The following is a 25527-nucleotide window of genomic DNA, read 5'->3' on the forward strand; positions in this document are numbered from 1 at the left end:
ACTTGGGGATGGATAACCAATGATGGCCTCGCCAGTGATGTCCGCATCACAAGAACAAATTTTTTTTTAAAAATCTTGTGTAGCTACCAATGCCAACCAAAACGAGAGGAGTCAGCTCCGTGTAGGTCAAACCTGGGACTGTTCTACTTTGCGACGAAGTCTCGCCTCGGGCAGTGCCGTGGGAGGTCCTTTAATTATGTTTCTGCTATTGTCAGGCAGAGAGTGTCAGTGCTGGGGAATGTGATGGGAACTTGAAGGCTCTTTTCTCGGATATGAATCGTGTTTAGGCAGGATCAAAGCCTTTTGAATTGAAACATCAGAAAGAACATTAGTGAAAGGATTTACGTTGGGGTGTAATTACTATACGTCACACCCTCCACATTATATTGTGGGAGTCACTCCAAGGTGAGGTTGCAGTTTCTCACGATACATTACTGATGTTAAGTTGGTACCTGGTGTCTAGACTAATCGCTCGCAGTGATGTAACAAGCTGTGCAAACTCACCAATCAGATCATTTGATCTTTTTTTTAGACCTCACATTTAAACCTTTCCTTAAGAATAGCTGATATTTTGAAATTTCTGGGCCTCCCAGGGGTTGGGGGGATATGGTGTCCATTTTGTTTTGCTGTCCATCCTCCAGTTGTGAAACTCCGCTCTTTTTTCTCCCCACCCGAATCAGCCGAGCACCACTGGGGAAGTCACAGAATCGTCCAGCTCCAGAAGGAGGCCGTTCAGCCCATCGTGTTTCTGCCAGCTCTATTGAAAGAAGTTTTTTTTCTCAGCGGGTTGTGCGGTTTTGGAACACTCTGCCCAAGAAGGCAGTGGAGGCGCGGTGGTGGGGGGGGTCTTTGAACATTTTTAAGGCGGAGATAGGTTCTTGTTAGGCAAGGGAATCGAGGGTTATCAGGGGTAGATGGGAATGTGGAATTTGAAACATCAATCAGAGCAGCCATGGTCTTTTTGGATGGCGGAGCAGGCATGAGGGGCCCCATGGCCTACTTCCCCTATTTCGTACGTTCACAAGAGCTATCCAATGAACCCCACTCCCCCCTTGCTCTTATCCCATGGACCTGCATTTTCTTTTCTCTTTCAAGTACATTTCCAATTCCGTTTAGAAACTTACCATTGAATTTAATTCGACCACCTTTTTTTTTAGGCCGTTAGCAAAACATGAGGTTGGAGGTAAAACCCATCGCTGGTCACTACTGGAGGTTTTCAGAGCGGGGTCCAGGAATTTGGGGAAGTTCATGAGATCCGCATTTGTAAACTATCTTGTGTTTTCTGTGTTGAAAAATCTACCTATCTGTAGCCGCATTCTTATCACCTGTTTACTAACACACCTCATTCTCTTACCAGACTGTGTCCGGCATGTCATCTGGAAGGATTCTTCTACAAAGGATGAGGGAAATGATAGCTAAGTAGCAGGAAACAAATGGGAACAGGTAAGGTGCGATATCACTTTGATTTAGTTGCCTTTGTTGGTGTTTGGTAATTCAGTCGTTAGTAACGCAGTCAGTTAAAGACTCCATTAAGATTCACTGTGAGAGTCTGCATGGGACTGAATTCTGGCTGCTATTGTTTTGCCTGTCCTTCATTGCTATGTCTGTTTATTCTGTTCCCCACCGTAGTTAGCTTGTTAGTAGTTTGGATTGGTTTTTCCACAGACATTCCTCGGAAATTTGCGGATTAAAATGGTTCTGTTAACGCTCAAGAACGAGGTTTAGCTTCATCCAGGAGCACTTTTACTCAGACCAAGCTGGAAGGATTGAAATCTGACAGGAGATCTTGGGAGATAACTTTGACAGACTGCATGACTTTTCAAATTAATTAAATATTCATCTACAGTATTAACCGATGTACCCAATGCTCTTAGACTGACTTCAAGGGATCTTTAATTAATTGCTGTAGTAATAGAGACCGTGTAACAGCTACTCTCAGCAACAGCGTTAAGGGAGGGGGAGACCAGCAGGGTCTCTCTAACCTCTGGAACGTTGCCACGAGCTGCTTCTCGACGACTTCCACGTTCGAACAGCGACTGCCAGGGCAAATGATACATTATTGATAAGTGGGCGAGGTTGCGATAGTTGAGGATTGCCCATCTCTGAATAGGAGGTACTCCGGTCACAATCAGAAGTTTATGGTCTGGATTTTACTCCTCTGAACCTGACAGCGGCTTCTGGAGTCCGCACATGCGCAGTGAGATATAGAAACCCAGGAGTCGCTGTCAGACCAAAGGGTGTGCTATTGAGGCCCTCCGAAAATGTAATCGATTAGAAATCACTGAACTGATAAGAACCTCCACCCTTGCACACTTAGTCTCACTGTGAAAACTATTGAAAAAGTTACACTTTGTTGAATGAAGCGTAACTGAGTTTTTAAAGATGTACTAAATTCATAATTACTGTTAAACATCCTCCCCGGCCCTGAAAAGGTAACTTTGTATTTGTTCAATGTCAAATTTCTAAATTTCACTGGATTTTTAAAAATATTTGGTTATGATACTTTAATTAGTACCTAAATCCCATGTGTCTATGTGCCAATTATTTATTTCGCTGTTTGCAAAATTTAAGATGAAAACTGAAAGGATTCAGTGGTCTTCACTTCCCGGTTTTTCTGTCCGTGGGAATACCTCAAAGTGATTGGTTGTTACCCTGCTTTGTGGCATCACTGCTGGCAACAGATTGAAACTGATGTTGGGAAAGGGGAAATCCATGACACGGAGGTTGTTGGAACTTTGTGGGCAGGTTTCTTCAAGGTCAGCGGCAAGTGCTGCGGCTTTGCTGCTGACTGCAAAAATCGCATTTTCCCCAGAATTTCCTCCTCCATTTGTGCGGATAGAAATATGTGGCAACCCTTCAGAAATCGAGGAAGGTTGTCTCTCAGCGTGGAGGTTCCAGTTTTAAGATTGGGCATGTCGCTGAGCCCTTTTTAGCTGGCTTTGGAAACGAATCCTCGAGAGACGGAGCCTGCCGCAAAACTGACCCTGGCAAAGGACGACCCAGGTGACGGTGCAAATAGAAATAAACAAATTGAAAATACCGGAAATATGCAGCACATTAGGCAGCATCTGTAAAGAGAAATACAGGTTAAGTTTTGGCCGGAGACTCTTTTTGGGGCAGGTTTTCCTGGTCCTTTACCTGGTCTATTTGATCGTAGAGAAAATTATGCGGATGACCACCACCACTCCTCCATGGGAGCTCACCTGACTTTCCATCACTCCCCCACTCTCTCCCTCCTACCTAACTTTCCACTATTCATTGCACTTGGGCAAATGAAAGGAATGATTGATTTAAATATAAGTTAAATACTATTCCAATACATTAAAATAATCAAAGTTAGACTTTTGTGGTAGGGTCATTTTCTGTCTTTTTTATTGTTATTATTCATTTATATGCATCTTTTTTTTCAATGAATGAGCAACGTGCCAGAAATTAACTTCTAATAGACAATAAATTGGGATTGATTCGATTTCCTGGAAAAGAAAGAGCAAAGTTGCATTTCTGTAGCACCTTTCCCAACCTTGCGACATCGCTAGGGTTACCAACCCTCCCGGAATGGCTGGTAAAGTTTACTGGAACCGGCATCAATCTCCCGGTGGTCAACGGAAGCGATCCAGGAGATTTTAAAAATGATATTTTAAACAAATCAATCCCATGATTCGTCGCCATCAGCCCCCAAGAATGGGAAAGAAACTATGAGGCCCATCGCGAGGCATTGCCACGCGGTGACATCACATCCAGCGCAACGCCACCCAATCAAATTCGAACCTTAAACCGAAAGGCAAGCCAGGAGGATCGATTGGCTGGGATCTTAGCGGGCTGTGATGGGATTTTTGGGGTTCATGTTTCACTGAGGGATCGGGCGCAAGCAGCAAGCGTTTGTCCGAGTGCAGTGGACACGAGCGGCGGTTTAGATCGCTTCATTTCATCAAAAACACAAGAGATGGGGAGAGAGAAAGAGAGCGATTAAAATATTTCCTCTTTAGTTTTAGCAGTTTTTAGTATCCCTGTTTGAAACCATGATGTCGGATTGCGCACCGAGCCCTCAGGAGTGAGTGATTTAAACCTGAATAATTATTCACCCTCACTGCAAATTTGTTCCATTTGCTTAATTCAGGTTGGTTTGTTTTCCTCTCTTTCGTGCTCCCTTAGAACCCGCTCACACCACATCACCAGCCGTCCACGATGTCACTTTCACCGACATCTCCTCCCGGATCCCTCCAACCAGAGCTGGAAACCCTAGACGTCCTGCATAGATCTTCACAACCTAGGGAGTAGTTTTGACATTGTAGTCCCTGGTCTAATGTAGGGAAATGAATATGCCTGGACACGAGGTCTGGAGGGCAAACATACTCTTTGCCGGTTGACCTTCCACACTGCTGAGCACTTTCTGTTCCAGTTCTCCCGACTTTCAATTTCTTTTCTTATTTTATCTTTAACATTTCCTTCCCCCCTCCACCCTCCCCACAGTGGAAAATATGTAGAGACGCATCTGGTGGTGCAGTCATGTGTGTGATTGCATTTGCTTCATTCATAGGATGGTGAATCTTTGGAATTCTCTACCCCAGAGGGCTGTGGAGGCTCAGTCATTCAGTATGTTCAAGACATAGATGGATAGATTTCTAGACATTAAAGACATCAAATGACATGAGGATAGCGCAGGAAAATGGTGTTGAGGTAGAAGGTCATCCATGATCTAATTGAAAGGTGGAACAGGCTCGAGGGGCCGAATGGCCTACTGCTGCTCCTATTTCCTATGTTTCTAGCGATTTTGAAAATCTCATCCAGACTTTAGCTGGGCTCCGATTAACCTGAGAAATTTATACAAACGTACGAATTCTGAGCAGGAGTAGGCCACTCAGCCCCTCGAGCCTGCTCTGCCATTCAATAAGATCGTGGCTGATCTGATTGTAACCTCAACACCACATTCCCGCCTAACCCCTGATTAACCTTTCACCCCCTTGTTAATCAAGAATCTCTGTCTTAAAAAATATTCAAAGACTCTGCTTCCACCGCCTTTTGAGAAAGAGAGGACTCACGACCCTCAGAAAAAAAAATCTCCTCATCTGTCTTAAATGAGTGATCCTCATTTTTAAACTCTAACCTCTAGTTCCAGATTCTCCCGCAAGAGGAAACATCCTCTCCACATCCACCCTGTCAAGACCCTTCAGGATCTTAATGGTTTCAATCAAGTCGCCTCTTACTCATCCAAACTCCAGAGTTTACAAGCCTAACCTGTCCAACCTTTCCTCATAAGACAGCCCCCCCCATTCCTGGTATTAGTCCAGTAAACCTTCACTGAATTGGTTCTAATGCATTTACATCCTTCCTTAAATAAGGAGGCCAATATTGTACACACTACTCCAGATGTGACCCTGAAAACTGAAGCATAACCTCCCTACTTTTGTAATCAATTCCCCTTGTAATGAACGATAACATTCTATTAGCTTTCCCAATTACTTGCTGTACCTGCATACTAGCCTTTTTATAGTTAGCGCACCGTACTGTGCAGAGTATGTACACCTGCCGCCCAATCAGGGTCCTTTACTTTTTTTTAGCACGCTTGATCCTGAGTCATAAGATTGTGGATTCATGTCCCACTTCAGAAACTTGAGCACAAAATGTAAGCCAGCTCTGCACTACTGAGGGAGTGCTTCACTGTCAAGAGGTGCAGTCTCTTGGATGAGACACCAAACTGAGGACTCAACTGCTGTAAACAATTCCATGGCACTGTTTTGAAGGTGAGCAGGGGAGTTCTCCCCCACTCTGGTTGTCCTGGCCAATATTTATCCTTCAATAAGCAAATGATCCGGTCGTTATTGGCCATTTATCAAATTGCTATTTTTGTTTGTGGGAGCTTGCTGTGCACAAATTGCCTGCCGTGTTCCATACATTACAACTGGGACTGCACTTCAAAATGACTTCATTGGCTGTAAAGTGCTTTGGGATGTCCTGAGGTCATGAAAGGCGCTATATAAATGCAAGTCTTTCTTTCTTAAGGGCTGTGGGCCACATTGCAGCCACCCCCCAATGTTGAAAAGGCCAGAAGAGTTAAATCGGTTAATATTGTATAGTGGTGGTGTGTTACAGTCCACACAGAGTTCAAGTCGCTGTGGCAATGCACACTTTTACATCTTGTTGTAGCCTGGAGCTATGGATAGTGATGGTGGAGGCTCCAATGTTCTTTCTAACATGGAATCTCTCCCACTCCTCCCACCTGCCACTGGCGCGTGTTGGAAGGATTCGCAGGTTGACATTCAACCTGTTTGGCCGCATGACGAACACACCTTCCTTGGCCATCAAGGCCTGGGGTGGGATTTGAACCAGGAGCTTCTGGCTCAGAGGCAGAGATGCCACCTGCTACATCACAAGCCCTCCTGGTATTGTATGGATAACCCTAAACTTGGCTTTTAAAGAACCTGGAAGATTGTAGCTGAAGTGAAACATGAAGGAGGGAAGGTAGCTCCACAATCCTTCGGGACTTGGTTTAGGGGCTTGGGGCTGGAATGACTTAAGAGTGCAGTGCAATGAGTATTGCTAGAGTTTAGTGTGCTAATAAAAGTTATGTACCTCAGTGAATCAGCCCTTAGGAACCAGCCGTCTCCTCGCTGATGTACTGTGAATAGGAAATGACTAAGACCGGCATTATCAGACAGCTTCAGCACCATCTGCTACCCAGATGGATTTCCCTGCTTAGCGAGTTCTATCATTTAACACGAAGCTATTGGAGAAGAGGAGAGAGAGAAAGAGAGAGAGAGAGAGAGGCGTGCTGAGGAAAAACAACTGGCAAAGAACTTGGCCAGGGTCAGCGAAGGTGGAAATCAGAGAGTTAAAGGTTTGTTTTCAGACCCAATACGGCTTTTATTTTTTAAGCATTGTCATTAGAATTTCAGTCAGCTTGTGAATGTTTAAATTACACCCCCTTGAATTGTGGAAAAGCTGTACTATTATAGATTTGAACATATCCAAAATTGTAGCCGAAGAGAGGCATTTTAAGTTGTTCAACATCCACTAGAATGAATTACGAATGCAGGTCTGTTTAGTTAGCACGTTAAGGTCTGAGGCTTCTTAGGGACAGTAGGTAGCCAGTCAGGCACCGCTGTCGGGTAACAGACTGTTCAAGTGTATGATGTCAGGGTGCCACTGTCAGGTATGAGGTGGTGGGTACAAATGTCAGGATGCCAGTGTCGGTTGCGTCAAGCTGGGCTGCCACTGTTGGGTATGAGGCTGTGGGGTGCGAATGTCAGGTCGGAATGTGTGTGAGGTGTTGGAGTGCGAGTGTTTTGATATTCTGATGTTGGGCATGAGGTGTCGGGGTGCCAGTGTCAGGCATGAGATTTCTGGGTGTCACCATTAGGAATGATACTGTTTGCCCCAAACCAACTACATCTAAATACTTAATGGACAATCCTCACATTGTAATCAGCGAAGACAATTAGCACTGGGGATAGTGACGGTTTAAACAGGGACTGAAACACATACTGACAGTGGGGATGAGGCCACAAAGGAAAAAATGAACACAAGAAAGCACTTAATGGAGAATATCTGGAATAAGCGACACAGTAAGTGAAGCTGTGCTGTGTCGCTAAGTGCCCCTCCTCCTGCAGCTCAGTGGTGGGACTGATCTCTTTATATATGTATGTGCCCTGCATACAAAAGTCTGGAGCTCAACAGTGCGATTTGATCTGTGTGCTCGTGCAGTGAATTCAAAATCGGGTCTTGGGATTTTTTTCCCTAAGAGGAATATATCTGCTTGCTCTTCTCTTCATCGCTATTTTTATTGATGCGATAAAGTCCTGCGTTTCTGCTTGTAGGCTTTGTGTCTACTGGCCCCTTCACCCTTCTGTTATCTCGGTGTATCTGTTTTGCTGCTTTCACCTCTGGGAGGGATTCATGAATGGGGGCCAGTTTGTGTTAATGAGACAAAGCGTCTTCTTCTGAAACTGCTTTAGTTTGAAGGTGACAGCCTCCATTCAGAATAGTTGCCTACTTTTTATAAAATAAAGGATATAGAGGCATTAGAGTGTGCAAAAGAAGATCACCAGGCTTCGCTGGCTGGGCCAGCATTTGTCACCCATCCCCAGTTGCCCTTGAGCAGGTGGTGGTGAGCTGCCTTCTTGAACCGCTGCAGTCCGTGTGGTGTAGGTTTTTTTTATTTGTTCATGGGATGTGGGCATCGCTGGCTAGACCAAAGGTTATTAACCATCCCTAATTGCCCTTGTTTAGAGGGCATTTAAGAGTCAACCACATATTGGCCAGACCAGGTAAGGACAGCAGATTTCCTTCACTAAAGGACATTAATGAACCAGATGGGTTTTTATGACAATCGACAATGGTTTCATGGTCATCATTAAACTTTTAATTCCAGATTTTTATTGAATTCAATTTCCACCATCTGCCATGGTAGGATTCCAACCCAGGTCCCCAGAGCATTACCCTGGGTCTCTGGATTACCGGTCCAGTGACAATACCACTATGCCACCGCCTCCCCTCGACTACACCCAGAGTGCTGTTAGTAAAGGAGTTCCAGGATTTTGACTCAGCGACAGTGAAGGAGCAGCGATATATTTCCAAGTGAGGATGGAAGGGAACTTGCAGGTGGTGATGTTACCCATGCATGTGCTGCCCATGCCCTATGAGGCGGTAGAGGTCATGGGCTTAGAAGGTGCTGTTGAAGGAGCCTTGGTGAGTTGCTGCAGTGCATCTTGTAGATGGTACACACACTGCTGCCATTGTGCATCGGCGGTGGAGGGGAACCAATCAAGCAATTGCTTTGTCCTGGATAATGCCGAGCTTGAGTGTTATTGGAGCTGCACTCATCCAGGCAAGTGGAGAGTATTCCATCACACTCCTGACTTGTGCCCAGTAAATGGTGGATGGATGATGCCAGAATTGTAAGGATATATTTATCAGGAGAGGCCGAACAGGCTAGGATTCCTTCTCTCTAGAAAAGAAAATGTTGAGGGGTGACCTAGTAGGGACGTTAAGATTCTGAAGAGCTTTAATGTAGAGAAAATGTTTCCTCCTGTGGTGGTGGGGGGCGGGGGGTGGGGGGGGGCGGGTGGGAGGGGTGGGAGACTCCAAAACATCAAGATTTTAACTAAGGTAGTCCAATAAATCCAATAAGGAATTTGGGAGAAAATTCGTTACTCAGTGTGATAACAAGGTGGACCTCTCCCACCATTCATCTATGGTGAATAACATAGATTCATTCCAAGGGGAAGCTAAATAAACACACGAGGAGAATGCAAGAGAAGGTTATCCTGATCGGATGAGATGAAGAGGGTTGGAAGAGTCATGTCGAGCATTGACCAGTTGGGTCATATGTTTCTGCTGCAGAATCTATGTAACTCAAAGTAGTTTCAATATAAATATACACTTGGTCAATGCAAAATACTAGATAAATGAGGAATTAGTGGCAAAGCAGATTATTTTTGGTGGGGGTGGGGCGGGCAATGCGCGGGTGCCTAAAGCAGCACTTGAGTCTGCAGCCTACAACCCTCAGACCTTCAGTACATGCTTGTGTCTTCAACCTATAAGCTTTGACTCCAGGTTGAAAGATCTGCTAATACAAACTGCGAACAGGCCAATAGATGCAGAGACACGCACACACCCACAGACAAACAGCTTTCCCAACATAGTCGTAATTCCACTTCAAAGTAACTCACTGACGTTGAGATGCTTTAGTGGGTGAGTTGTACCTTTACTAAAAGTACATAGAGATGCAACTTTTCTCCTCCTTTAATCTCTCTCTTTCCATCCTTCCCTCCCGTATATACAAATCTGTGTCTGTATGTAAGAATATATCGACAAGCACATCTACATGTAAATCATTGCTGTTGCATAGATCTCGCAGTCCTAATGTTGAAAGATATTCGTTGTGAGGGAGAGGTGTGATAGGACACCAAACAGGAGATGGGAAGAAATGAAAGGGAATACCAAAAATTAATAATATATGTAAGTAGGAGGTTTCTGAGGGAAGAGGTAGAGAGGTCAGAGGACAATACAGTTTTAACCACGTCTTAGTGACTATTGGGGAGTGGGGCCAGAGGACAAGTTGTAATCTGGACTTAGAGCAATGGACAATGCAAACTAGGACAAGTATACACAGAGTGCTGAGATTCAAGGCAACTTGCATTGATATAGCCCCTTTAACGTGATAAAAATACCCAAAGGTGCTCCACAGGAGCATTATCAGGCAAAATTTGATACCAATCCTCACAGAATGATAAAGCACAAAATGAGACCATTCAGCCCATCAAGGCTGTGTTGGTTCTTTGAAAGAGCATCCAATTAGTCCCACACCTCTACTGTTTCCCTACATACGTGAAATTTTCTCCCTTTCAAACATTTATCCAATTCCATTTTAAAAGTTGACGATCGAATTCTTCCACCATCCTTTCGGGCTGCAATCCAAATCACCACAACTCTGTATATCGCCGTTCCTTCACTGTCACTGGACCAAAATCCTGGAACTCCCTCCCTAACCGCACTGTGGATGTACCTACTCCACAGGGACTGCAGCGGTTCAAGAAGGCAGCTCACCACCACCTTCTCAAGGGCAATTAGGGATGGGAAGTAAATGCTGGCCTTGCCAGCGACACCCACATCCCAGGAAGAAAAAAATTAAAAGAAAAAATCTCCTCTGCACCCTCTCTAAGGCCTTGACATCCTTTCTAAAGTGTGCTGCCCAGAATGGAGTGTTAGTTCAGCTGGGGTCTAACTAGTATTTTTGTAAAAGCTTTTCGCATAAATTCTTTGCTTCTGTACTTGCTTCCCTGCTTTGAAAAAGATGTATTAGGATGGGTGATCGAAAGCTTGGTCAAAGAGGTGGATTTTAGGGAGTGTCTTAAAGGAGGAGAGAGAGAGACGTAGAGTGGTTTAACCCAGAGCTTAGTGCTTAGGCAGCTGAAGACACAGTTCCCACTGGTGAAAGGGTGGAACATGGGGAAGCATGAGAGGCTAGAATTGGAGGAGTGCAGAGATTCAGAGGGTTGTGGGTCCGGAGGGAATTACAGAGACCGGGCGGGGCTGAAGTCAGCGAGAGATTTCAACACAGACGTGAGAATTTTATAATCGTGGTGTTGCCGGATAGAGAGCCATTGCTGGTCAGTGAGGACTTGGGGGTGAAGGGGGAATGGGACTCGGTGCAAGTTAGGGTGCTAGCAGCAGACTTTAGGATGAGCTGAATACAGATAGAGAAGGCGAGAGGCCAGCCAGGAGAGCATTGGAATAGCTGAGCAATGGCGTGGATGAGGATTTTAGTAGCAGATGAGTTGAGGCTGGGGTGGAGTCGTGTGACATTCCATACACCGATATACATAGAGGACTGAGATACAGGTACACATGCAGATATATACAAACATACACATGATAAAATACCAAACAAAACTAACACAGAAACAGATAGACCGCGCATGAGATTTTTGGAGCTTTCTTGCAATGGGTGAAGTTTTGCTGATGTGCCATAAGGTGGTGCTAACAGGTCTGATGAAAATGTCCAGCAGTGAGTTCAGTAATGGGGGCCTTGGACAGTGGAGACTGTTTCTCCTTATTTACTCTTATCATCCCACTGGCTACAGCCATTACACGAGGGAGCTGATTGGATACTGAGAGCTGTACATTAACCTGTGCATACAGTAGTTCAGCAGGAACAACTCTGCAGTTTAATTCCCCTCTCCTAACTACACTCAGTTCTGTTGGAGGGTCATTGGACTCGAAACGTCAACTCTTTTCTTCTCCACCGATGCTGCCAGACCTGCTGAGTTTTTCCAGGTAATTCTGTTTTTGTTTCTGTTCTGCAGTTTAAGTAGTTCATTTAAAAAAATGATATTCCTAACGCATGCACTATCTCAAACTCAACGGAGTGCTTCAATTCTATTTGGAGTCTATAGGTCACTGTGCACCCTGTACCCTTTAATGGTTAATTCTGTTTACCTTACATTTGTGGAATTAGAATGATGAAAACCCAATATTTTATGTTTCCATCCCCCGAAAGTCTCAGGTGATAAACGCATCTTTCTTTCAAGAAAAAAAATCTTTGGGATGTGGGTATCGCTGGCAAGTCTGATACTCATTGGCCATTGCTAGTCCCCTGGTGGTAGTTCTTGAGCCACAGCTGCCTTTCTAGTGGTTTGTTGGAGCTGAGGGACTTTGTGAGGCTGCTTCACAAGGCAGCTAAGAATCAATCGTGTTGGCCTGGAAGTGAAACCATGTGCCAGAGAGCTTGGGTAAGGGTAGCAGATTTCCATCCCTTCCAATATCATCAGGATCATCTTTACTGATGGCTGCTTTTTTAAACAGAATTTAAATGAGCAAACTCGCTGTGATGGTATTTGAGCTTGCATTCTGAGGAATTAATAGTCCAGGTTTCATTGATTACTGAGATAAACAAAAAAACTGCGGATGCTGGAAATCCAAAACAAAAATAAAAATAGCTGGAAAAGCTCAGCAGGTCTGACAGCATCTGCGGAGAGGAACACAGTTAACGTTTCGAGTCTGTATGACTCTTCAACAGAACTAAGTAAAAATAGAAAAGAGGTGAAATATAAGCTGGTTTAAGGGGGGCGGGGGTGGGACAGGTAGAGCTGGATAGAGGGCCAGTGATAGGTGGAGATTGCCAAAAGATGTCACAGACAAAAGGACAAAGAGGTGTTGAAGATGGTGATATTATCTAAAGGAATGTGCTAATAGGTAGAAAGCAGGACGAGCAAGGTACAGATAGCCCTAGTGGGGGTGGGGTGGGGTGAAGGGATCGAAATAGGCTAAAAGGTAGAGATAAAACAATGGATGGAAATACATTTAAAAATAATGGAAATAGGTGGGAAAAGGAAACTCTATATAAATTATTGGGGAAAAAAAAGGGGGATTGGAAAGTGGGTGGGGATGGAGGAGAGAGTTCATGATCTAAAATTGTTGAACTCAATATTCAGTCCGGAAGGCTGTAAAGTGCCTAGTTGGAAGATGAGGTGCTGTTCCTCCAGTTTACATTGAGCTTCACTGGAACAATGCAGCAGGCCAAGGACAGACATGTGGGCATGAGAGCAGGGTGGTGTGTTGAAATGGCAGGCGACAGGGAGGTCTGGGTCATGCTTGCGGACAGACCGAAGGTGTTCTTCAAAGCGGTCACCCAGTCTGCGTTTGGTCTCTCCAATGTAGAGGAAACCGCATTGGGAGCAGCGAATGCAGTAGACTAAATTGAGGGAAGTGCAAGTGAAATGCTGCTTCACTTGAAAGGAGTGTTTGGGCCCTTGGACGCCTCCAATATTCTCCCTCCACCTGGAACCCTCCCTCTGGATTCTTACCTTCTCTTGATCTTTTCATTGAGAACTGTCGACGTGACATTAGTCGTCTCAATTTCCCTGCTCCTCTCACCCACTCTAACCTGTCTCTCTCTGAATTTGCTGCACTCCGTTCTCTCAGGTCCAACCCTGACATTGTCATCAAACCTGCCGACAAGGGTGGTGCTGTTGTTGTCTGGCGCACTGACCTCTACCTTGCGGAGGCTGAGCGTCAACTCGCAGACACTTCCTCCTACCTCCCCCTGGACCATGACCCTACCACTGAACATCAAGCCATTGTTTCCAGGACTGTTACTGACCTCATCTCCTCTGGAGATCTTCCTTCCACAGCTTCCAATCAGTTAGTCTCCCAACCTCGGACGGCCCGCTTCTACCTCCTACCCAAAATCCACAAACAGGTCTGTCCCGGCAGACCAATAATGTCAGCCTGTTACTGCCCCACGCGGAACTCATTTCTTGCTATTTTGACTCCATTCTCTCTCCCCTTGTCCAGTCCCTTCCCACCTACTTCCGTGATTCCTCTGACACCCTAAATCATATCAACAATTTGCAGTTTCCTGGCCCCAACCGCCGCCTCTTCACCATGGACGCCAATCCCTCTACACCTCCATCCCCCACTGGGATGGTCTGATGGCTCTCTGCTTCTTCCTCAAACAGAGGCCCGAACAATCCCCATCCACCACTACTCTCCTCCGTCTGGCTGAACTTGTTCTCACACTGCACAATTTCTCCTTAAACTCCTCTCACTTTCTCCAAATAAAAGGTGTGGCTATGGATACCCGCATGGGCCCCAGCTATGCCTGTCTCTTTATGGGGTATGTGGAACATTCCTTGTTCCAGTCCTACTCCAGACCCCTCCCACAACTCTTTCTCCAGTACATCGATGATTACTTCGGTGCTGCTTCATGCTCTCGTCGGGACCTGGAAAAATTTATTAATTTTGCTTCCAATCTCCACCCCTCCATCATTTTCACATGGCCCATCTCTGACACTTCCCTTCCCTTCCTTGACCCCTCTGTCTCAATTTCTGGTGATAGACTGTCCACCAATATGCATTACAAGCCTACCGACTCCCACAGCTATCTCGACTACAGCTCCTCACACCCCGCTTCCTGTAAGGACTCCATCCCATTCTCTCAGTTCCTTCGCCTCCGTCGCTTCTGTTCTGATGATGCCACTTTCAAAAACAGTTCCTCTGACATGTCCTCCTTCTTCCTTAACCGAGCTTTTCCACCCACGGTCGTTGACAGGGCCCTCAACCGTGTCCAGCCCATCTCCCGCGCATCCGCCCTCACACCTTCCTCTCCCTCCCAGAACCATGATAGGGTCCCCCTTGTCCTCACTTATCACCCCATTAGCCTCCGCATTCAAAGGATCATCCTCCGCTATTTCCACCAACTCCAGCATGATGCCACAACCAAACACATCTTCCCTTCACCCCACCCCGGCAGCATTCCGCAGGGATCGTTCCCTCCGGGACATCCTGGTCCACTCGTCCATCACCCAGTACACCTCAACCCCCTCCCACGGCACCTTCCCATGCAACCACAGAAGGTGCAACACCTGCCCCTTTACTTCCCCTCTCCTCACCGTCCAAGGGCCCAAACACTCCTTTCAAGTGAAGCAGCATTTCACTTGCACTTCCCTCAATTTAGTCTACTGCATTCGCTGCTCCCAATGCGGTTTCCTCTACATTGGAGAGACCAAACGCAGACTGGGTGACTGCTTTGCGGAACACCTTCGGTCTGTCCGCAAGCATGACCCAGACCTCCCTGTCGCTTGCCATTTCAACACTCCACCCTGCTCTCATGCCCACATGTCCGTCCTTGGCCTGCTGCATTGTTCCAGTGTAGCTCAACGTAAACTGGAGGAACAGCACCTCATCTTCTGACTAGGCACTTTACAGCCTTCTGGAATGAATATTGAGTTCAACAACTTTAGATCATGAACTCTCTCCTCCATCCCCACCCACTTTCCGATCTCTCCCTTTTTTTCCAATAATTTATACAGATTTTTCTTTTCCCACCTATTTCCATTATTTTTAAGTGTATTTCCATCCATTGTTTTATCTCTACCTTTTAGCCTATTTTGATCCCTTCCCTTCACCCCACCCCCACTAGGGCTATCTGTACCTTGCTTGTCCTACTTTCTACCCTTAATTAACACATTCCTTAGATAATATCACCACCTTCAACACCTCTTTGTCTGTTTGTCTATGATATATTTTGGCAATCTCCACCTATCACTGGCCCTTTATACAGCTCTACCCCCCACCTCCCTTTAAACCAGCTTATATTTCACCTCTTTTCTATTTTTACTTAGTTCTGATGAAGAGTCATATGGACTCGACGTTAACTGTGTTCCTCTCCGCAGATGCTGCCAGACCTGCTGAGTTTTTCCAGCTATTTTTATTTTTGTTCATTGATTACTACTCCCTTAATATACCACAGCACTACCGTAGCCAGAAGATGAGTGGTGTAGTGCTTTGCAATGTCCCCCAGAATCAAGGCTGATTTTCACTTCAGTTTGCAGCTGGTACAGAGAGAGCCTAGCCCTGATTTTACCTCCTGCAGTTTGCTATCAGAGATTTCTCCATTGTAAAACAATGAGACCACCTCCACCTGAGTGCTTTTGGGCATGTTTTGTGCAGATTGAAAAGGGTGATCTATCAGAGTGAAGCCGTGTCTACACAGAGATGTATATCCTAAGCACAGACACGCATATACTCCACAAACCCACACACACACATGCACATTCCGCAATTCCATACATCTGCCCCCCCACCACCAGAACACATCCGCGCATGCACACTCACTCACCCAATGTTATAAAACCCCCTTTAGTCATTGACTGTGTTGAGCTGGTTCAGAATGGGAAGTGACCCTCTGGACTGTGGGGTTGTATCAGATAGTGAGAGTTTACAGAGGACCTGCCAAGGCTCTAGTTTTTCCTCATGGAAATTTCTGAGCATATTATTGTAAATAAGATAATACCCAACTCGTACAGGACCGAACTACTGACAAAAGAAATGCGAAGTCAGGTCTACCGTATGCATCCACAGGAGCTGGTTTGCAGTTTATTATCACTACTCTTCTCTCCTGGGAAAAAAAAACTCAGCCAACCTTGTCTGATCTCCAAACACCTGAGGTCCAAGCCACGATAATTTGTCTTTTTTCAAAGCAATGAGCTGCACGCATGTGGGGTTAGGAATTGCCATAAATAATCTATCACTACAAAAATGTTTCTTTCGCATGATTCGTCTTGATTCTGCTCTGCTTCATAACAGGAGCCCAGGATATGAGATACAATGTGCACGCTCATCTGAATGTTAGCGGCGTAAGAGGTGGACCAATGACCCTCAAACGTGGTACACGATGTGAGGGCCTGGCCTACAGCGTGGGGTGCTGATCCCAGGGGGACGAGGGGCACCATCACGGAGACTACCCATTCAGCTGCTTCTGTTGCTGTGTTCCCGTCACACATTTAAATAACATTAAAGCCTTCTGTAACACCAAGCAGTGCTCCACAGCCTAGCGCAATTGGTTCGATGTTATTTTGCTCTACTCCCCATATTGCTATGTGATGACGAGAGCGGAGGAGTCTATGTTTTTAACCCATTTTCTCCCCCAGTTCTTCCTTAAACGGAGCTGAATACACTGCATGCTATACTTGTTTGTGGTTTGGTTTCCACTTTCAAAGACGATTGGTAACTTGTGGCCTGTTCTGGATTGGGAAGGTTTCCCACCACTTTGAGTGACTTAAGTCTAACTCTGGCACGTTTCTTCAAAATCTCCTTTATTTACACTAAAGTACAATCTAAGCTTCGAGGTAAGTACATCTCTCTCTAGTACAGACTCTTCCATCATCTCTTTTCAGTCTGTTGCATGTGACTGCTGATGTCATTGTTACATCATGGTATACATCACTATCTCATTACCATGCCTGTTAACCCATTATTCTACATGTACCCGCAGTTGCGAAGCAGTCCGCTATTTGGAAATGAGTGGATCGTTTATATTTTAATAGTTGGCTGTTAGGACATTCCTGTGACAATTATGGCAATTGGAGTTTGTATTTCAGGGGCAGGAGCACGTGTATTTTTTTTGAGATCCATTCTGTGACACTTCTATACATTAGACTAACACAAAGGGTGATTAAGCATGAATCAAAGATTTTTTTTTCTCCCTCATTGATTGAAGGATGGCACATTGCATCCTGGGAACCAATTCAACGTTTACAGATGGCTGCTGAGATCAGTTGATGACTCGGTGCAGGAGGTGGTGGTATTAGGTCCTGACAGGATTTCTGAATAAAGGTCAGTTGGGGAGGGAGGTCAGATACCAAGGGTCAGGAATTGTGACATCCCTCGTATGTGGCTGTATTGATTGGAACTTTCATTACCTTGTGAGTTCCATTCATTGGAGGACACAGGAGGTCTTTGCTCCTTAAGCTGGCTGGACAAAAGCTTGGATTTGGCTACTGTGGTACTCGGCTACTTGTTAACGCTCCACTTAGCAGGTCGTAGTAGAGAAGAGTTCTCTGGGCCGATACACAAGAATTGTCTGTTCCATCCAAAGTTGGCTGCGATGGTCAACCCACAAATTGAACCATGTGTTGGTGAATCTCTTCCTGCACGTACAGCCGAATTGCAAGTTACCTCAGTTCAAATCTTATGTTGCTTTGCGCCTGACTTCACTGCAGAGGACTACGCTGGAGAGAAGTGATTTACTTTGTTTAGGAGGAACCAAGCAGGTATGAAAGATGGATCAATTAAAAATTTATTCAAAGGGCATCCTAATCCTGAAAGTTAGCCTGTTCACTACGCCCTCACTGAACTCCCACCCAAGCGTTTTCCCAACACTCACGGCTATTTCTGCTGCTGTAGAAATGACCCCATTTATAACCATCTAGAATAGAAGAGGAGATTATTTATAGATTTTTTTTAAAAAAATCTTCAGTTAAAGTCACTGTTCTATTCATTCATGGTTTGTGGGTATCTTTAGTAAGGTCAGCACTTATTGCCATGCCTAATTTCCTTTGAGGATGTCACAGTGAGCCACTATCTTTTATACAACTGAGTGACTTGCTAGGCTGTTTGAGGGCAATTAACCACTTTGCGGTGGGTCTGGAGTCCTGTATAGGCCAGACCAGGTAAGGACAGCAGATTTCCCTTCCTACAGGACAGTTGGGTTTTTACAACAGTCTGGTAGTTTAATGATCACCATTACTGTGCTAGCTCTTTATTCCAGATTTATTCAAATAATTGAATTTAACTCCCCCAGTCTGTCTTGGTAGGATTTGAACTCATGTCCTTGGATCAATGGTCCAGGCCCCTTTGATTACAAATCCAATAACTATGCTACTGCAACCCCACACATCTCAGGTCACCTACCTAAATGGGCCTGGATGCAGACCATTATTTTGGGACACAGTCAAGAGATCAAATTAAGAAGTATTTAGATGAGCACTTGAAACACCACAGCATACAGGGCTAGGGGCCAAGTGCTGGAAAATGGGATTAGAATAGATAGGTGCTTGATGTGGGGCTTGCATGGACACGATGGGCCAAAGGGCCAGTTTCTGTGTTGTTTAACTCTATGGGCTCTAAATTGCGTGCAGCCCAACATGAATATGATCAACTGTGGCTGTAATAACCAGAATTCTCCCTTGGGCCCCAAGGTGAAGGTAAAAGACTTACATTTATATAGCGCCTTTCATGACCTCAGGATGTCCAAACACGCTCTACAGCCAAAGGAGTGCCTTTTGAAGTGCAGTCACTGTTGTAATGCAGGAAACTTGGCAGGCAATTTGTGCACAGCAAGCTCCCACCGTCAGCCATGTGATAATGAATGGATACTGTAATGTATTTTAGTGATGTTGATTGGGGGATAAATATTGGCCAGGACACTGGGGAAGGACTCTCCTGCTCGTCTTTCTACATCCGCCTGAGATGGCGGGTAGGGCCCCGGTTTAATGTCTCATTGAGGGAAAAAAACACAGCACCTCCGACAGTATGGCATGCCCTCACTACTGCACAGGAGTGGCAAGCAGATTATATGCCCAGAGGCCAGGGTTTTACGACCCCTCCCGCCAACGGAGATTGAAGTGTCTTGCAGCATCCACCGAGGGGAGTGGGTGGGTGGGGGGCGGTGCGGAGACATGCTGTGGCGGGACTGTCAAATTCTGGCCCAGGTCTCTGGGCTGAGATTTGATCCCCCAACCTTCTGACTCAAGAGGGGAGAATGCTACCCAGTGAGATATCAAGGAGAGTGCATTGCAAGCTCAGCTACGTTCCTCCCCTGTCCACACGCCCTGGGCCTCGCTGCAGCAGCTTATAAAGTACCAGCTGCAGTCAGCTCACGTATCTTTCACGTACCTGGTGTTTGCAAGAGGGTTCACTCCCGAGCTGACAGCATCACAGGGGAATCATTGAGTTCTGATGGGGGGGGGGGCTTTGCTGTTAAGTTTCTGTGAGGACCAATACAGCATTTGAAACATATCAAGTTGCTCAATTCCAGGCCTCTTTTTCCCTCTCTGGGTTTTTTCCCCCTCTCCCCCTTTCTCCATAAAAAGGTTGAGAAAAACTGATGTTTACACAGTGCTGACCTCAGGACAGCGTGGAACACTTCACAGTTATTGTTCACTGTGTTTCAGAGGGCAGCCATTTCGTCCACCCAAATACCGGAGGTGAGATGAAGCTGGAACCTGATAGGTCCTGGGTTCTGCTCAAATTCCAACAATTCACACACCACGCCCCCCTCCCCTTTCTTCCCCATGCACCAATCTGTCAGTTTTACACCCACCCACCCCCAACACCTCGAATTTCTTTGTGTGTCCTGTAGTACAAGCAGTTAATTTTTTTTAATTATTCATTCGATGTGGGCATCGCTGGCTAGGCCAGCATTTGTTGTCCTAATTGCCCTTGGTCAGGGGGCATTTAAGAGTCGAGCACAATGCTGTTTGTCTGGAGCCACACGTAGGCCAGACCAGGTAAGGACAGCAGAATTCCTTCCCCAACGGGCATTGAACCAGATGGGTATTTTTACAACAATCGACAATGGGTTTCATGGTCGTTAGACTTTTAATTCCGGATTTTTTTTATTTTTGAATTCAAGTTGCACCATCTGCAGGATTTGAACCCAGGTCCCCAGAACGTTCTCTGGGATTACTGGTCCAGCGACGATACAACAGCGCCACGCCATCGCCTCCTCCGAATTCTAATGTTGTAATATGCTAATCAGATAGCGTGTGTACTTCATTACAGGAAATGATGCAGCATCACATGATTTGCTCCCTTTCTGTTGAAGAGTCATCTGGACACGAAACGTTAACTCTGTGTCCCTCTCCGCAGATGCTGTCAGAGCTGCGGAGTTTTTCCAGCTATTTTTGTTTTTGTTTCAGATTTCCAGCACCCGCAGTATTTGGCTTTTAAGCTGTCTTCCCTCGCAGCCTCGTGAGATGCATAGTAAGATGTGTTCGGGTGAAGCTCTTGTGTTACATCTTTCTGTGGGCTCAGTGTTTATTCTGCATTAGTCCAACAATACCAATAAGGTTATATTTCCTGGTCAAGTGTAGCAAACAAAATAATTTTTAAAAAAAACAAACAAACCCAGAGGTAAAATGCTGTGTATCCAGTAGGCAGGGTGCTCCCCTTAACTGACTCTGCCACTTGAAAGAATTGCATAACATTTCGAGTTGGCTTGACTCTTCTCCAGAGCAATTTTCTAGTCATCCGGACTCGACATGTTAAACTCTGCCTCTCTCTCTCCACCGATGAGGCCAGGCCCGCGGAGTTTTCCCAGCGTTTTCCTGCTTTTTATTTCGGATTTCCAGCGTCCGCAGTATTTTACTTTCTATTATGAAAGAATAGACCGGTTGCTGTTTGCATTCGGACACTGTAGCAACCGTTGCTTAAAGCTGTCGGTTGGGATTTCCCGGCCCTCCCCCGGGTGGTGGGATCTGCCGTGGGGGGTGGGAGGGGGGATGCAGTGGCCCAGCCAATAGTCTGTCGACTTGCGGCGGGACTGGATGATCCTGGCTGCAGGCGGGGGCCGGAGAATCCCACCCGTCGTGTTGAACTCCCTGACGCTTGGAGGTAGCTCCCCTGCTGTGGATGAGCCAAGATAGATAGGTTCTTGATTGGTAATGGGGATCAAAGGTTACGGGGAGAAGGCGGGAGAATGGGGTTGAGAAACTTATCAGCCATGATTGAATGGTGGAGCAGACCGATGGGCCGAATGGCCTAATTTCTGCTCCTATGTCTTATGGTCTTATGCCTCTGGTGGCTACACTGCATGGAAATCACTTCATTGGCCAGAACGTGCTCTGGGATCACCGCGAAAGGTGCTAGGTAAATGCAAGTCCCTTCTTTGCGAAAGACAAATTGCCCAGGGGAGGGTCTCTCTGAGACTGGCACCCAAGTTTGCTGCCATCCGTGAGTGAATTGCGGAGAGTCCATTTCTGGAACATAGGCAGCTGCACGTGACTGTTGGTTGGAAGCCAATGTGAGCCTCTGCAGGATATATAAAAAAAAAACAGCCAAAGAAAGCAAGAAGTATTCTTCTCCAAAGCATTGAAACCTACTGCCGATTTCTGGAGAGTTCTTGGAATATTCTCCTGTTGTGTTGTGATGATATACATTTTTCTGTTAACCACTGGAAAAATGCAGCCTAGTGTCCAACTATTTGTCTTGATTTGCTTGTTATTAAGTTACCCACAAAAGGAATTGCCTTCCGTGAGAGAGCAGGATCGTGTTAATGGGAAGTGAAACCAGATCCTGAGGTAGACATCAAGGGCAGTTTTGAATGAATTCCACACACTCCCCCTGCCCTGCGCTCGCGCTCGCTCTCTCTCTCTCTCTCTCTCTTTTCTCTTTCGGAGGGAATGTTTTGATTGAGCAGGTGCTGGAGTAATGTGAGGATTAGTGGGATGAGGTGGGGGAGGGGAGACGCAGCCAGTTTTAACCCTCCCCACCTCTGATTCATTTACACTGCTGAGTGCACAAGAACCACTTAAGGAGATGTTTCCCAGGTCGGAATTCTGACTTTTCCTGACCCGAGTTGGTGTGAGTGAAATCTCAAACAAAAAAATAAACTCCGGGCCAGACCAAATAGTTTTCATCTCCAGGCAGGCCCACAAATTAATGACACACACACACATCGAGCTTTTGCTTTGAGGTGCCATGGTTTAACTGCTAAGTATGGTCATTGGGTCTCTCTAGCTCATCCTTTTCTCCTGTCTTCAACTAAAATTCATCTTCAGTGGAAGGTCTCCCTGCCAAAGTATCTTCATTTCCATCAGAAACAGGACCCCCATATAATTTGGGAGACATCAAGGCAGCTCCAGGGTCGAAAGGGAGACGTCACCAGGCCAAACAAACTTAGGTCCAACTATTTCCCCCACCCTTTCCATCCCCAGTGATTTTATTCATCAGTTCTCAGGTCACTGCTCAGCCTCCTACATCTCGCCCGCTTCACCAGTGCATTAACCTAAATAGTGGCTGGCCGTGGGCTCCTCAACTATGGTGTGCATCACAGATAAATCTGACTCTGTCTCTACTTGACGTTTTACACGCCTATACTTTCAGGCCGGTGCCAATGGATAGTGTCTAGACGTGGGAATCCTAGTTGCCTGTTCCCCTTCCTAAACTCTGGGATACTGAAGCCAACGTTAACATCCCAGGTGCCACTATCAGCTAACTCAGTGCAGATGTAAAGAAAAACTTAAGTGCGTTATCCATTCCTGATCAATGTCCATTGACTCACCCACCCTCTTCACCCCACCCCCCTGCCCCAGGCACCAAAGGGAAGTAGCTACATGTGAATGTTATTGCTGAGAGGTTGTTTCCCCTGGCTAGAGAGTCTAGAACTCTGCTTCACAGTCTCAGCATAAGAGGTCAGTCATTTAGGACTGAGGCGAGGGTTATAAATTGTTGGAATTCTCTGCCCCAGAGGGCTGCTCTTGCTTAGTCATTGAATATGTTCAGGACAGAGCTTGATAGATTTTTGGACACTAGGGAATTGGGGGATACGGACATAGGGTGGAAAAGTGCAGTTTGACGTAAAAGCCTAACAATTAATATTATTGAACGGCAGAACAGGCTGGAGGGGCCAGATAGCCTATTCCTCCTCCTATTCCTTATGTTCCTATGTCCTTAACCTTTCTCAGTGATATCAGATTAAAAATCTTAATGATTCCCAACACTGAATACAACGACTAGTACAGAATCACACAGGGCAATGCCTGCTCCCCAAGATGCTCACTAAGTCTTCAGGATAAGGCCTATGGATTCCTTTTTTTGAAGGGTAATACCAGCTACATATGCAGCTATATGGTCCATGACACCCAATGTGTCAACCAGAGAGAGAAGCAAAGTAGATGCTGTGTCATCGAACTGAAACGTTTACCTTGTTTCTCTCTCCACAGATGCTGCCTGACCTGCTGAGTACTTGCAGCATTTTCTATTTTTAGTTCCGATTTCCAGCATCTGCAGTAATTTGCTTTCATATGGGTGCAGCAGAGCCCATGTTATTGAATGGCAGAACAGGCTCGAGGGGCTGTATGGCCCACTCCTTTCCTACTCCTACTTTCTTAAGGTCCTATGTCAGGTGTATCAGGCTTGGCTGTGAAGCCCTGCCCAATTGAACCTCTTGTTGACCTTCCTGCTTTGGTTCACATATAAAGAATTACCCAGTGGCTAAGGTGCCAAACAAAACCATCTCCAAACTTGATAGGAACATATTGGGAGGCGATTGATGGGTTTAAAAATAGCATTTTAAATATATAATTGAGCTGAACTGCTGCTGGCTGCAATATACCCAGAAAAGGGTTTAGACAATTCAACTCCTGGTCAGTAAAGCTATAGGTTTATGGTATCAACCTAGCACTAATTGGCAACCTCACTCTGCCGGATGGTTACATTTGGTCAAAATAGAAATGGCAACATGGAACCAGGTCCTTCAGCCCAATCAGTCCAGGTTGGTGTTAATCCTCCACATGGACAATAGTCCTAATCTTGTGCTGTACTTTCCCTCATTCCCCCTTTCCCCTCCACCACCGGGTCTAACCCATTCTGAAATGTTGACATGGCCTCTGCCTCAACCAGTGAGTCCACAGTCTCTCAATCCTCCATGTAAAGGTTCCTCCAGCTCTGTGGCCTAAACCTCTTACATTTAATCCATTACTGTATTCCAGCTATGTGGGAAATGGTGCAGTCAATTGGGTTGGGTCCAAGCCCAACACTTAACTGCCATATGCCTCTACTTTCCAGTAGGGGGCCACTGGACGTTGACTGCAATTAGAAGGAAGATTGGGAGGGGTGTATCACAGTGCCTCCCTGCCGGGCACATGGGAATACCACCACTTGTGAGCTCTCCTCCAAATCATACACCATCTTGTCTTGAATATATATTGCCATTCCTTCATCATCACTGGGTCAAAATCCTGGAACTCCCCCTCTAGCATGACTGTGGATTTTGCCTACACCACACGGATTGCAGCGGTTCAATAAGGAAGCTCACCACTGCCCGCTCAAGCGCAGTTAGAGATGAGCAATAAATGCTGGCCTTGCCAGCAATACCCAAAGACTGAGGGGAAAAAAGGCATGTAAAAAAAAACAAATAATTACACAAAGTGCAGTGGCACATGAGCTTAAGCTGTAGCTACCCCATTAAAGACAACGATTTGAATTTGCTTTGTTTACATATAGCCTTGTTCCCCAAGACTGCATGTCAGGAAACCACAGCCATACATTATAATACTGATAAGCAGACATTAGCTTGTATACTTCTGGTCTGACTGTATAGACATTAGATAGTCTCTAGGGCATCAATGAGTTGATGCTTTAGTATGTAAGGTTACTGCTTTACTTCATCTAGATAGACAAACCAGAGAAGAGTGGAATTACCTGAAATCTGGACTTCTCATACTGAAATCATAATAAATAGCCATAACTTTCTATATTTGAATTGGAAACTGGGTTAATGTAATCCAAATAAAATCCACACAGCACTTTGGGTATAACAGATAAAATGATGAAGCGGCCCATTTTACATTTCTCTCTTACAGGCACAGGAGCTGCTCCATTCATCAGATGTCTGTAATAGCAATGCATCAGCGTCAATAGAAGCTTTCAAAAGGGAATAGGATAAGTGTTGGAGGAGAAAAATTGCAGGGATATGGGAAGAGAGCCAGGGAGTGGAACTATAACAAAATTGCTCTTCGAAGG

At 45.6% G+C, this 25527-nt stretch overlaps 1 protein-coding gene across 4 annotated transcripts in view; it reads left to right on the forward strand.

The window, feature by feature from the left end:
- Positions 1–25527, forward strand: part of lzts2a (leucine zipper, putative tumor suppressor 2a) — a 171756-nt gene that overhangs the window by 51524 nt on the left and 94705 nt on the right. For 2 of the 4 annotated variants that reach the window (XM_078565158.1, XM_078565157.1), the window contains exon 2: positions 1358–1448. The gene's annotated coding sequence lies outside the window, so the exon portion shown is untranslated. The remainder of the gene's footprint in view (positions 1–1357; positions 1449–25527) is intronic. The other 2 variants (XM_078565156.1, XM_078565155.1) reach the window with 1 other exon arrangement.

Source organism: Cetorhinus maximus, chromosome 20 (assembly GCF_964194155.1).
Source record: "Cetorhinus maximus chromosome 20, sCetMax3.hap1.1, whole genome shotgun sequence".
Taxonomy (NCBI): Eukaryota; Metazoa; Chordata; class Chondrichthyes; order Lamniformes; family Cetorhinidae; genus Cetorhinus; species Cetorhinus maximus.